The following is a 14,529-nucleotide window of genomic DNA, read 5'->3' on the forward strand; positions in this document are numbered from 1 at the left end:
GGAAGATATTCCTAAACAGTCTCGTCTTCCTAAGTTGAAGGCTATCTTCCTTAGTTGGAATTTGTATCCAAATAGGACAAATACTCCGAATATGCGTAGATCTTGGAGATCTTATCCGAATCCCGGGGTCGACGTGCTTTGTCCGAGTCCTCAGGGATTCGGCCTTTATGATGTCGAATGATGTATTCCAGTCAAGGTGAATCCGGTGGATTCGGCCCTTTGGGCGGGAGTCTGGTGTCGTCTGAGAATAGATCTCCTGCGACTCGGCTCCATTATAAGTAAAATAGGATTCGGTATCCATCATTAGCCCCCCCGCAAGTGAGCTGAAGTCATGGTATTTTATGCCTTGGAGTATTTCAGCTCTATTTGAGGCGAGTCGTTTTGTATTCCGGCGTTCCTTTTTGCTTCTTGAGCAAGATTCTAGTTTTTCTCCTTTTTCGCATGTGTCGTTTATCTATTCGTTATTTTTTGAAGTGCATTCGTTCTATCTTCCTTTGTCTTTAAACTGTTGTATTTGTTTCATTTTTCATCTTTTACTCTTGGTTGTTCGAAAGTAGCTTTGCCTTTATTCTCATCTTCAATATTTAATTCTCGTGTTTGATTTCTTCTTTTGGCGAGACTCTTGGTGAATCTCGTTGATTTATTTTGATGGCTTATCTCCAGGTATTCCTTTGTTCATGTCTTGATTGTTTTGTGTTCTTGAAATTTCTTCAATTGTCTTCTAATTTCCAATCAATTTTGTGATTCGATCCATCGGCCTTTTGAATTTTATTTGTTTATTCTTTTCCTCTTTGTTGAGATCTTTATTCTTCCTTTCTTGGTTTTCATATTTCAACATTCCTGTGTTCTTTGTGCTTGTCTTTATCTTCATTAATCGAAGTCTTTTATTCTAGCTGATGTTTACTCTTTTAATGAGTAATTGTTTCTTCGAGGTGACTCTTCTTGTTTGCAATTCTTTTTTATTTTGGGTTGTTTTCTTCTTTGTACATATATGAGTCCTTCAGGCTCCTCCACAAATACGCTGATCTCATAGGGTATTTATGCCCGTTTTTGAGACCAGGTCATTCAATTTATTTCGTCGATTTTCCTTGATTTTAATTCTTTTTGGGCGGACTGTCTTCCTTTTTTAGATTTGTTCTTCTGATTTGGGCGAGTTGCTTGTGATTCGTTGATTTGGGCGAGTCGCCTTATTTGGGCTTTTGGCTTTATTTTTACCCGAATCATTTTTAGACCCGATCTTCTGTTTTGAGATCTTTCGCATTCCTTTTGATTGTCGTTTTGTCTTTCTTTCGCATTTCTCTTATTTTTCGGCGCTTATCTTGCTTTCGCATTCTTCTATTTCTTGGTGGTTCGTCTTTCGCTTTATTTTGCTTTATTTAGTTGATTCGCCTTTCGCTTTATTTTGCTTCGAGTTGATTTTGATCTTTGATATTTCGCCTTTGGAGTTAATCTAAACTCTGTTTTTGGCATTTTGCTTTTATTTTGAGAGTAAATATATACTCCAATTTTTGGGCGTTTCGCCTTTATTTTAGAGTAAATCTATACTCTGGTTTTTTAGGCGTTTCGTCTTTATTTTAGAGTAATTCTATACTCTGTTTTTTTGGCGTTTCGCCTTTATTTGTTCCGATTCCTTTCTGCTTTGCTTCGTTGTATGAATTAAAGATAGTTCGCACCATTGGGTATGACAAACGTCTATATTTGACAATGGGCGATTGACACCGTCGGGTATGACAAAACGTCTATACTTGACGACGGGCGATTGACACCATCGGGTATGACAAAAAGTCTATACTTGATGATGGGCCTTTTGACTTCTACCTTATTCATCCTTCTTTCCCTCTTCGGGTTTTCTTCATGGATTCGGCCGAATCTATCTCTTCTTTCCCTCTTGGGGTTTTTTTCTTCAATTTTCATTTTTGCCTCTTGGGCGGTTTCTTCCTTCGCCTACTTTTTCTTTGTCTCTCAGGTCTTTTCGCTCTTCGCCTCTAGGGCCGTTTCGTTCTTCCTTTTATTGTGTTGATAGAGGTGAGCACTTCAGTTTCACATCGTGCAAGTCGAGTTCTTCAGTTTTGATGTTCTTTAACGCCTTGACTATATTTTCTTCCATATCCGCTACATATGTGGTTTTACTTCGATGTGCAAATTCAGAGGATTCGCCTTTGTCTTCTTAATTTTTCTTTTTAGATCGACTCTGTGGGGCTCTTTTACTTTTGCTCTTCCTTTTCTTTTGCTATTCTTGGAGTATTTTCCCTTCGTTCTCTCTTCTTGAATTTTTGGTCCGCTCATGGCTTCGTTTTAGTTTTCACTGTTTCTGATGGTATCTCTGTGATCTTTTGGCATTGTCTTTGTTTTCCTCATTCCTTCCGTTTTCCTCGTTTGCTTTGTTGTTTTTATGGGTATTACGCCCTTCTTCTTTATTTTTCCGGTGGTGTTTCCTCTAATTTTTTGATCTTTAATTTTTGGTTTCTGGATCGTTTTTTCAATTTTGATTTTTTCCTTTGCCTTCTGGGACATCTTAACCTTCGGTTCTTGGACCATTTCTTCAATTTTCGTTTTCGTCTCTTGGGCGATTTCTTCCTTCAGCTTTCTAGGACATTTTGACCTTCGGTTTTTGGACTGGTTTTGCTCTTGATCAAAACTTTCTCTCCATCTATATGTTTGTTTCGCCTTCGGTTTGTCTTTCGAAACATCTCCTTCTTTGCGTCTTGGGTCGCTTCACTTTTCGCCTCTCGATCCATTTCGTTCTTTATTTTTTGTTGGGCGTTGTTCGCCTAATTTTCTGGTATTTAGGACATCTCGTCTCTTCTTCCCTCTTGGGGTTTTCTTCAGGATTCGGCCGAATCTATCTTTTTAGGATTCGGCCGAATCTATCCTTTTAGGATTGGGCCGAATATATCTCTCTCTTTTTTTCTTAGTTTTATTTGACTTTATTCTTCCTTTTTCCTACTTTTTCCAATCATATAATGTATTTATCAAATTTCAATTTAAAAGCATAATAATTGAAGTCATATAAAAGTGAAATTTAAACTATAGTTTATTCTCTATTTGATATTTTAGAATCAAAATAAGTAGATTCATAAGCAAAATAAATAGATTCTGGAAAGAAAGACTTATCGTGATTTAACTCCCGTTGATAATAAGATAATATCTCTGATTCGTCAATTTCAAATGTGATTTTGATGATGTTAGAAAATCCTCCGTCAGAATGCAGTATTGTTTATTGGAGTTTTCTCGAGACTCTTCAAATTTATCAAAAATTGCTTCCTTTATAGTGTTTCGAACGAGGCATGAGCGTCTCAAAAATATTGTCTAATCCAGTAATTTGACGTGCTTTTAAGTGGCCATTCCACGGCCGAAAACCTGCATCTCTTTTAAATATAAAGAGTCATGCTTATTAAACCTCCTGCTTCCTTTGAATTTGGACAATAATCAACATAATATGAACTCTGTCAAATTCCTTCATTCATGGGGCTTCCTTTTCCACGTGCATGCCTCCCTCATAATAATTAATCACTTTATCCTCTCTTTTTTCCATCAATAATATGATATTACCTGCTTCCTTTTCGTTTTTTCAATTCCCATATTCACGTGCTTCTCTTATCAATTACATATGCTTCATGGACACCAATTAATTTTGGCCAACCCATTAATTACGACGCAGTTTTTTTCTTTCAACTCTTTCGATCTGTTGGATCTATATATTGTTATTTCAGATTAATCCCGTTGGATGCCATCCTTCAATAAGAATTTATTTGGGTTCAGAAAAGCTTTTTCAAGTTCGAAATTGTTAAGCTTTTCCCACAGACTGCGCCAATTGATGAATTCCGGCATCTCGACGGCGTTAATCCTGCAAAACAGTGTAGATGGCTAATCGGACGGTTTGTCCGATTAGCTCTCCGATGCTTAAGTCAGTTTAGGCTTAAGAGAAAATATTTGTATTTGTTATAAGTTGTGTGTTTAGGCATACCTCAGGCTCCTTTTATAGTAGTCGAATGTATACCTTGCAGAGTTGTAGTAGGAAAGTGATTCCTATTTAGTAGGGTTTGACCCTGATTAGGAGTGTCATTCCTTATTCAGACAGGAATCCTATTTAGGAAGATATTCCTAAACAGTCTCGTCTTCCTAAGTTGAAGGCTATCTTCCTTAGTTGGAATTTGTATCCAAATAGGACAGATACTCCGAATATGCGTAGATCTTGGAGATCTTATCCGAATCCCGGGGTCGACGTGCTTTGTCCGAGTCCTCAGGGATTCGGTCTTTATGATGTCGAATGATGTATTCCAGTCAAGGTGAATCCGGTGGATTCGGCCCTTTGGGCGGGAGTCTGGTGTCGTCTGAGAATAGATCTCCTGCGACTCGGCTCCATTATAAGTAAAATAGGATTCAGTATCCATCAATAACCAAGTAAACAGGACACCTTTCGATGTAATTAATTTCGGTGCTAACCTTCTAGATCCAAACATATTAAAGAAACTAAAATTTCCTAAAGTATTCAACTCAGTTATAACAACAAACCCTAGCTAACAATGTAAATAACCAACACCCAAATTCCCAATTCAAACCAATTAAAAAGAATGAAAAATTAAGGTAAAAACAAATACCTTTAGAATTAAGCTCATTACGCTGGGCTTGGAGGCGATTAAGATTATGGGTCTTTCGCTTGACGAGAAGCTGAAGCTCGTGAATATGTTGGAGATAATACTGTCTCAATCCCTCACCTTGTTTCACGGCGGGTTTAGCGTAGCAAGTTTCGTCGATGATGGGTGTTTATGTTCGACCTTTACTGCTGCCACATGTGTTGATCTATAAAAAATTGGCTAAACCCATTTAAAAGCCCCTCTATTTTACCATTTTGACTCAGTAAGTCCATATTCTAAAGTTCGTCACTGATGGATCCCTATACTTTCATTATTAACATGTTCAGACTCTTACGAGGACAGAAAAATCAGGGTGTGACACACTCTCTTTTATGTAACAGAACTGCCGTTAACTACAAAAAATAATGCCACGTCACAATGGCTCATCACAATTCTCTTTTGAAAAACCTAAAAAATTAAGAGAGTAAATATGTTATTTTACCATCTTTTCCAACACAACCATTTTATCATCCTCTTCCTTATAAACAAAGTTTTGTTTCTTAAAATAACAGAACATCACGAGCCCAGATTATCAATACTTTATTCTCTCACTAGAAATGCTTGCAAAGATGCAAGCTTTGGTTGTCACAGTCATCATCTTCTCCACCTTGTGTACTCCTTCTCTCGCTGGTTTACTAGCAGCACTGGTCCAGCCACTCGAACCAGGAGATTACTCATCCCCAAATACAGTCACAGCCTTTCCTGTTCAAACCGAGTCACAGGTCTGCCAGTTGGATCTCTCAGTCTTTATAACAAGAACACGAAAGAAACATAAATTTTCTCTGAGATAAAACATTAAGCTAAAGGAACGAAGTTTTAATAACTATTGTTAGGATTATTCTTAAAATTCTAATTAGTTTAGACTTTAATTCATCCTTATATGTGTTGAATATTGATTATGTCATTACTGGGTCTGTGTAGGAAAAAGAAGTCTAAATCCTTTTCGGATTTGAATTTTTTATTCATTTGACCTATTTTGAACACTACAAATAGACAAGCTCATGGCTTATAGAATTTAAAAGTGTGAGGCAGATTATTAATACGACCAAAGCATTATTAGAGTTTATTGTTGGTTTGAGCATTAAAAAAATTTCTACCGTTCTTTTGTATTCTTCATCTATTAATGAATAAAACTCGTTTCTTTGCCCGTGGAGTTGTCATTAACAAACCACGTAAATCTTGTGTTTTATTTTTTAGTTCGATTCTATATTTTATCATAAGCTTGATTTTCTAATTTATTTTCTACTGTTCCGCTGCGACTAATCTCACAACAACTATTAAAAGTCTCAAAACACACGAAGGCCAAAAGAAAAAGGTCGAACCTTTTCAGATTCCATCCAATAACTTTTGATGAATCTTGAATCCCAATTGACAAAATTGAAGACTAGATTGATCAAGGGGTTTACTATTCGCCGCCCCAAATTACTACCCACCGCCCAAGTTTTGACTGAAATGCCCCTAACATAATTTCAATTCAAAAACAAAAAACAAAAATCCTCTCAACTCAAAAATCTCTAAAACTCAACCTAAAATCCCGACGATAACCGTAGCCGATTTATGTCGCAATCAACTGGAAATAAAAGACGGGAACCTCCGGTAATTAATTTTTTTCGTTTTTAACTGTTTTAATAAAAAATAAATTTTTATTTATTTTTTTCAAGGGCCATCGCCCGGCGATGGCGATGGCCCTGTGCACCATCGCCTGGCGATGGCGATGGTGCACAGGGACAATCGTCCCCGAGGGACGATTGTCCCAGTGGACCATTGTCCATGAGGGACGATGGTCCCAGTGGACCATCGTCATCTTCTGGCGATGGTCCACTGGGACCATCGTCTTCCTGGGACGATTGTCCACTGGGACAATCGTCCCCCGAGGACGATGGTCCACTGGGACAATCGTCCCCGAGGGACGATTGTCCCAGTGCACCATCGCCATCGCCGGGCGATGGCCTTTAAAAAAAATAAAAAAAAATTAAAAAAATTAAAAAATTAAATAAATAAAAACCGATTATTTACCGGAAGTTCCGTCTTTTATTTTTAGTCGATTTTGACATTTTTATTGTAAATTCACTCGGATATTCGTTGGGTTTTTAATTGAATTGAGAGAATTGAATATTTAAAAAAAAACTGAAAATGGCTTAGGGGTATTTTGGTAAAAAGTTGGGCGGTGGGTAGTAATTTGGGGCGGTAAATAGTAGTCCACTTGATCAATCACGACTGAATTAGATAAGTGGGGAGATATATAACCGTACAATCTGTTTATAAAGTAATAGAGACCATTTTTCAGATAGACAGATCACTTCACATGCTTCAAAATTTAGTTTGTCTGTTGCTATGTTTAATTTACCAATGATTATCCATAAACATAAAAAACTAAAATTTGATGTAAATTCAATTTATGTCATTATCTAAAATTTGATCCCACCATTGATTTTTCTTCCTAATTAACTACATAACACTAAAAAGATACAAATTTTAACAGTAAAACATAGATCCAAAGTTAGCAAATTTGCACCTCAACTTATAAACATCTCTGTTATCATCTTCTTCTGAACAAAAATACTATATTTTTGAACAATAAAATGTTGGTTTATAATTCCAAAATCTATTCTCGAATTTTGTTGGAATTTGAGGGTTGGTTTATAAGTAAAGATGGTGGAATGTCATTCTTTTGCTAAAATTGTAAGAGTTTTGATTCATTTTGATTTCTATGTATGGAGATGGAAATATGTCAATTTCTGAGTTTAATTAAGTAAAATAATACGAATTACGTTGGTTGATCTTGACATTATAGTGTTAATTAATGTGTGATGATTATTGATGTGAAGAGAAAACGAACCTTTTTCTCCCTACTTTCATTAACGGAGAGTGAATTATACTCTCTATTTTCCATCCACGTAAAGGTCTAAAAATACGATTTTTGAAAGTAAAAGGATTCGGCCATAACGAACTTTGGGGTAGGGGCTTCTCGAGTCAAAATGGTAAAGTAGAGGGGTCTTAGAATGGATTTGGTCTAAAAAAAAAAATATATGCTTAGATGAATCACGTATGAAATGTAATTTTTTAACGTTATTAGCTCAAAAAAGTAAAGAAAAAAATTAGCATGGGATTTTTAGACGATTACACTAAAATAGGCAAAATAATATAATGAAAGAAGGCTTACTGATTTTTCATTCTTAGAACTTGTGAATTTATACATGAAAGTAAGCTATTCTATGTAAGGTAAGTGATAATCAATTACAACACAATATTCTAAATTAGGTAAACTATAAACTACTCCCTCCGTCCCACTCTAATTGACAAAATAACTATATTTCAATAACCAAGACAAATTAATAAATGACATAGAAAATTATTTATATACCCTTCTATTGATAATGGAGCTACTCAATGCCATTAGTATATTAGTCAAATTTTCATTAAATACTCACTATTTTCCATAAAAGACATGGTTTTAAATGAGGGTAAAAATGGAAAATTAAAGAATAAAATTATAGTTATGTTAGTTTTGTCAATTAGAATGGGACACTAAAAACTCCATATTTTGTCAATTAGAGTGGGACGGAGGGAGTAATTATTATACAATCTTCTAAGTAAGGCATACAAATATTTGATTAGCTTGATTGAAGATGATCAGCTGTTGATTGGTCTATTAAATAATAGCATCAGTACCTATTGACTCAGATCATTGTAAATATACGATTTGACCAAAATTAATTACCGGAAAAACTTCCAAATATAAAATTTACGATTATTAGTAACTGATACAATATCAATCACAAATTCAAAAATCCAAATTCTCTCTTTCAAGTTCATCTCTATTTTCTCTCCAAATCACAATCACAAACTGAAAATAATCAGTTACGCGCCAAATTAGTGAACAAAAACATCATCATTATGTTTCCGGTCCACCGCGCTCGTTGTCGATGCGATGAGACTAAGATACAAATTCATCTGAGGATTCTTGAATCGGCTGCGGTAGGAGGAGTGGATGTAAGATTTGAAGAAGTCTGCGAAAGATGAAGAGAAGGGGAGGAAGAAGAAGAAGATGATGCTAACGAGAATGATGTATGAGGCTTGAGAGGATGATGACGAGAATGCTAAGCTGGATGAGGTTACAGCTATTATGGAAAATGGTGTTCTTACTGTTATTGTTCCCTATGAGTTGAGATTTGCTTTAAATGGAGAATTGAACATTAATATGCTCTTAAATTTGTTTAATACATACATAGCACATGTTAGTGCAGACCCCGAATGTTTGGCCTCATTTACCATCTGCCAATACATTTAATTTTCAACCAAGTGAGCAAACAAATAAAGGGGTCTAAACCAATAATTGGTGGGACAATTCTACTGTTTCTATTAATAAATATTTGTGTACTGCAAAAAACACTAAAAGGACACAATCAGGTCTTTATGATCCAAGCTTTTAGTGTTTGCTGAATTTGTCCCAACCAAGAGGAGTAACTAATTGTTCAACTCTAGCTAGTGATTACTATACTACTCTATTATATAGGTGTAACACTGCTCTAATATCATTAATATATGGTGAAAAAAACCATATTATTTTACAATGCTACTCTCTCAGTCAAACAATCGAGCATGTTATGTGCATAAACTAAACTAAGTTATAATATCCAGTTCTAATTGATTGCATACCCATCTTGTGCAGAGAGTTGCATCAGATGAACAAAAAAGAAAGAATAAAGAAATATAACTCAACTCACTAATGACTAAATATCCTAAATTAATTACAATATGCGATTTCATTTCAACAAAATCAAGTAACGCCAAGCACCACCGCCTCTCTCTCCGATCGTCTTCTACGACGCTGAGCATCCGCTTTTTCTTATGCTCTCAAGGCGGAGAGCCGATTGCAAATTTCAATTATATGGTTTATGGCAAAATGGTAGTCTCGACGGCATTCATCAACGACGATCCGATGATTCCGATTATGGCAAAAAGGTAGTCTTTGCTGATTCCGATAACGACGAAGCACTAATGTTGTTGTTGTTATTGTTGTTTGATTGATTTCTTTTAGGTGAAACTGAGGACCTGATTTTATACAAAAGAATCGTAAAATTACAAAAAGAAAAGTTAGGTATGAGACACGCTTATTTCATATAGTGATTTTGCAATGAAACATTATGATCCGTACTCATAAGATTAATTAGGCCTTTGGTGGTGCTGGGCCTAATTTCCTCAATTAGCATTGGTGTAAAATTTAGAAGAGGAAATTACACTATATGCCTCATTTTTTTAAAACTATACGTTAGTGACTCAATTAAAAAATATGTGCAGAAATCTCTCGACTGATTTTAAAACTTTTCATTCATACCTCAAAATAATTTTACCCCCATTTTACCCCTTACTATCATGCCTGACACCTGTTTATACTCACCTTCCTTCTACCTTAGAATCATATACCAAAATTAATTCCAATAACTGACCACCACGATCATCAACAGTCACCTTCTTCGTCATCTTCACCGCCGACAATATAGTCTGCTCAATAATCTGACCCACCGACAACATCAAAGAGTCTCCATGTTCTCTACCACCGCCGACAACATCAAAATAGACATTAGAACGCTACTGATATTAAAACATAAATTGATGGCTGTTTCTGCTGAATTATTCAAATTCTTAGGTTTCCGGTTATTGGGTATGTGAGAGTGCTTGATAAATTGAAGAAGATCTTGGCAAGTAGGCTTTTTTTGTTTTTATTTTAAATTCATGATTCTGAGATGCATTTCAATCTGGGTTTTGTTTCTTTTATGGGGTTGATGCAGATTTTTTTTATTAATGTACCAAGAGTCTTTGGGTTCAATTTCAATTTGAATTCAAAACCACAATTTATGGGTCTTCTTAAAATTTAAAGGGATATGCTAAAATTAAAATTTCTCTGATAAACTTTAAAAGTTTGGTTGATGTTGTTTTAATCTGTTTGTGTAGTAATGTAGTAATTCAATGGTTTTGTCTAATGGGTTTCCGATATAATGCTTCATTTATTCTGTAAAAAAAATTAGTTTGGATTTGTTAAGTTTCTTGGTTTTAAGTGTTGATTCTTGTGTTTGATCATATTGTTGTTTAAGTTCTTTTTACTAAATTGTTATTAGTTATGATGTTAAGATTATATGTGTTATCAATTAAGATTTTTTTATTCTTTAGATAAATGGAGGAGATGTTGGTAGCCTTTGGATGCTTAAATGTTGTAGTCGAGGTTTCTGAAAAAGTAGCATATACTTGCAATGCTTAAGAATTAAAATCTATTACAATTTCTTCTAAGAATATTTGAATTTATAAAAGATTTTTATTATTGCATCTTACTCTCCACCCAGAAACCTCACATCTTTAATTGGAGGCAGTGTTGCATCCTTTTTATGATCTGAGTGTTGCAAAAAAACGAAATGATTATATCACTTGCATCACTTCTTCATATTTATGTAAAAAAAAATATTAGCTAATAAATCAGACAGAAAAATGCATATTACATTACAAAAATTTTAGAGATAAAATTTATTATCAACCGTAAATTTCAAGTCAACTCTTAATTATTTGATATTTAACTAATTAGTAAATTTCAAATTAACTAATAATCAATTGAAAATCAACTAAATGTCAACTAAATGTCAGCCAAATATCAACTAATTGACTTTCATTTTTCTTACAGGACACAGTTCAAAACTGTTATACCATTGTCCCCTTCTAGAGGTTGACAAGTGTCGATTTCGAATGTTTTAATGAGATCTATTTAATTTGTTGAAACTTTTTTTTTTAATTTTGTCAAACTTTAAATATCAATCAAATGTTAACCAAATGTCAATTTATTGTCAACCGTAAAATATATATAAATAGTGGTCATGTAACAATAAATCAACTCATTATTAATTTTAAATTTTAAATATGCATTTATTAGTTTATAATGGGTTTTTGTACCATGAATCAATTCATTGTCAACTTATATTTTAAATGTACATTTTACAAGTTAATCATTTGTTTGTCAAACCATGAATCCACTAATTGTGAACTTTATATTTTAAGTAAATTTCAAATTCACTAAATGTCAACCAGAAATCAACCAAAAGTCAACTAAATATCAATCAAATATAAAAAAATGACTTTTCATTTGTCTTCCGTGACACATTTCAAAACTAACCATTTTTTCCTCCTTAAGGTTGGCACGTGACGAGTTCGCTTAATGTTGAAGCTCTTATTTCATAATTTACCAAATTTTAAAGATTAATCAAATGTCTATAGAAGATCAACTAAATATCAACCAAATGTCAACTTATTATCAACCGTAGAATATGTATAAAAAGTGGTCATGTAACCATAAATAAACTCATTATCAATTTTAAATATACGTTTATTAGTTTATAATACGTTTTTGTACTATGAATCAATTCATTGTCAACTTATATTTTTAATATACATTTTACTAGTTAGTCATTTGTTTTTCTGACCATGAATCCACTAATTGCTAACTTTATATTTTAAGTAAATTTCAAATTAACTAAATGTCAACCGAAAATCAACTAAATATCAACCAAAAATAAAAAAAATGATTTTTCAGTTGTCTTCCTCGACATATTTCAAAACTAACCATTTTTTTCCTCCTTAATGTTGATAAGAATCGATTGTTTTGACGAGTTCGCTTTATGTTCAAACTCTTATTTTAAAATTTTATTAAATTTTAAAGATCAACCAAATGTTATTGAAGATCAACCAGATGTCAACCAAAAATCAACCAAATGTCAACCAAAAATTAACTGATTATTAACAGAATATCCATAATACGATTTAGTTAACTAAAATTTCGATAAGGGGTTGCTTAATAATTTCTCGTGATTTAGATACTAATTTTACTGTATAACAGTTTGAATTTGGGTGGAAAAGGTAAATATATTTCATTTCATTTGTGTCTCAACCGAAGAAAAGTAACTACTTAAAACTGTTATAAAGGTCAAAAGGTAACAAAATTGTGAATAAAATCCCGCCTTCTTTGGACTCTTCAAGACACACAACAAACAGAAAAGCCATTACTGGCCATTTGCAGTTAAACACTATTGACACTAATCTTAATTTGCTGGAAAGTTATTAATATGGAAATGATGCATGAAAGAATGCACAAACACTTAATGAAGCTCATTATAATTATGCCATGAAGCTCCACTTAGTTCTCTATAGTACATGGTATGATTTATTAAGAATTTCTCATGATATAAGTACTGTTCTTAAACTTGTTATAGGAAATTGTCTCTTTCCCTTATAAAAGAAAACATGAAAAGGCAAACTAAATTCAAAATTTTCAAATGCAATCCTTCATTTCTTTTATCGGAAAATTCACTCACTCAGTGTACTCTCCTTCACCCTCTTCATCATTTCACATCACTCAGTAAACTTTATCAATCTTTAATCTTTAATCTTTAATCATTAATCACTAATTCTTAATTTAATCACTAATTTCTCATTAACTTATAGCTGTTAATTCAAGTCTGGCCTAGCCTCCTCTCCGGCTCTACCTTTCACAGCCTCCTACCACCGGCTTCATTTTCAAATCTGGAAAATCAAGATCTGTTTTCATTCCACCGTTTTGGTCGGGTCGGAGAACTCATTGCATTAGAGATTCCTATGGTAAACTTGTTTTACTGTTGATCGCGGCTCCGATAGGCTCGAGTGCGGGGGAAGCGACGCTATTCCGCCGGCGACTTCGTCTGAGTTTACTCTCAATGACGCTGAAGGTTTGGATTTCTACAATATTAGCTTAGTCGGCGGCTATAATCTCCTGATGCCTGTGATTCCAAAGAAAGCTACTAATGAAGGTGCGGTGTTACCGGCTGTTTGACGACCTGAAAGAAAGAAGAAGACGATGTGAAGATTGTGTGTGTTTGGGAAGAAGGAGGGTAATCTTGTCTTATTTCAATACTAAATTAGCTTATTTTATGTTTTGAGGTACTTATGAAAATTATTTTTTTTTATGAGAGATTCCTGCATTTTCTCATTAACTGATGTATTTATGAAAAGAAGGGGGCTATTTCGGTGGTTTATGTACTTGACCCAATTTAGAAAGTCTTAGCATTTTTTCAAAAAAGGCCCAATTTCAGCCCAGTTTTGTAATTTTTCCAAAATTTATGTTAAACCCATTTATCAAAATACCCATGATCATACAAATATTTAAATTCTATAAGTTTAAATGTGAATTAACTAAATGAAATAACATATAATAAATACAATAATTTATTAATTAATATATATTAGAAAATTTGTATAGCATTGGGAGTGGAGCGGGGATTCAGGGTTTCCGTTCATCTAGACTTATGCCTGACTTCGCGATTTGGAAATGTTTGAAAAATGTGGAGTCGCCACCTATCTCAGTTAGGAATTTTTTTCTACCGACTGGATAACCTCACTTGCTTATGAGTGAAATTATCGTACATCGGACCAAAAGACCAGATTCGATACCAAAACTCTTTTACTTGACTTATCCGTATTATAATTATTAGTTACATGATATATCTGGTATATCTCATCTTAACAATCATGCAGTTCACTGGATATAATGTTGGGAAGTAAGCATGTTTGGAAAGTTGTGTGCTTTTGACGGCGAGTTTTGAGCCAATTCTTCAAATACAGACTTAACAACTTGATCTTGCATTAATTTAACCCCAATTAATCCTGCAACACCGTCGATCTCTTGTTTTCATATGGTGGTGCCGACATCTGCTTCTTAAAACTCTGGTGGTAACCATTTGTCTTGAAGGATGAAGATGCCGATGAGTCTTGATCGCTTATTAAAATGATATCTTTGACCAACCCCTTTGTTTCCACCGCAAGCCACGTGTAAGTTCTCTAATTTTAATTTTTAATTTTTGATTCTGTTTGTTGCATA

This window comes from Mercurialis annua, linkage group LG3, assembly GCF_937616625.2.
Source record: "Mercurialis annua linkage group LG3, ddMerAnnu1.2, whole genome shotgun sequence".
NCBI lineage: Eukaryota > Viridiplantae > Streptophyta > Magnoliopsida > Malpighiales > Euphorbiaceae > Mercurialis > Mercurialis annua.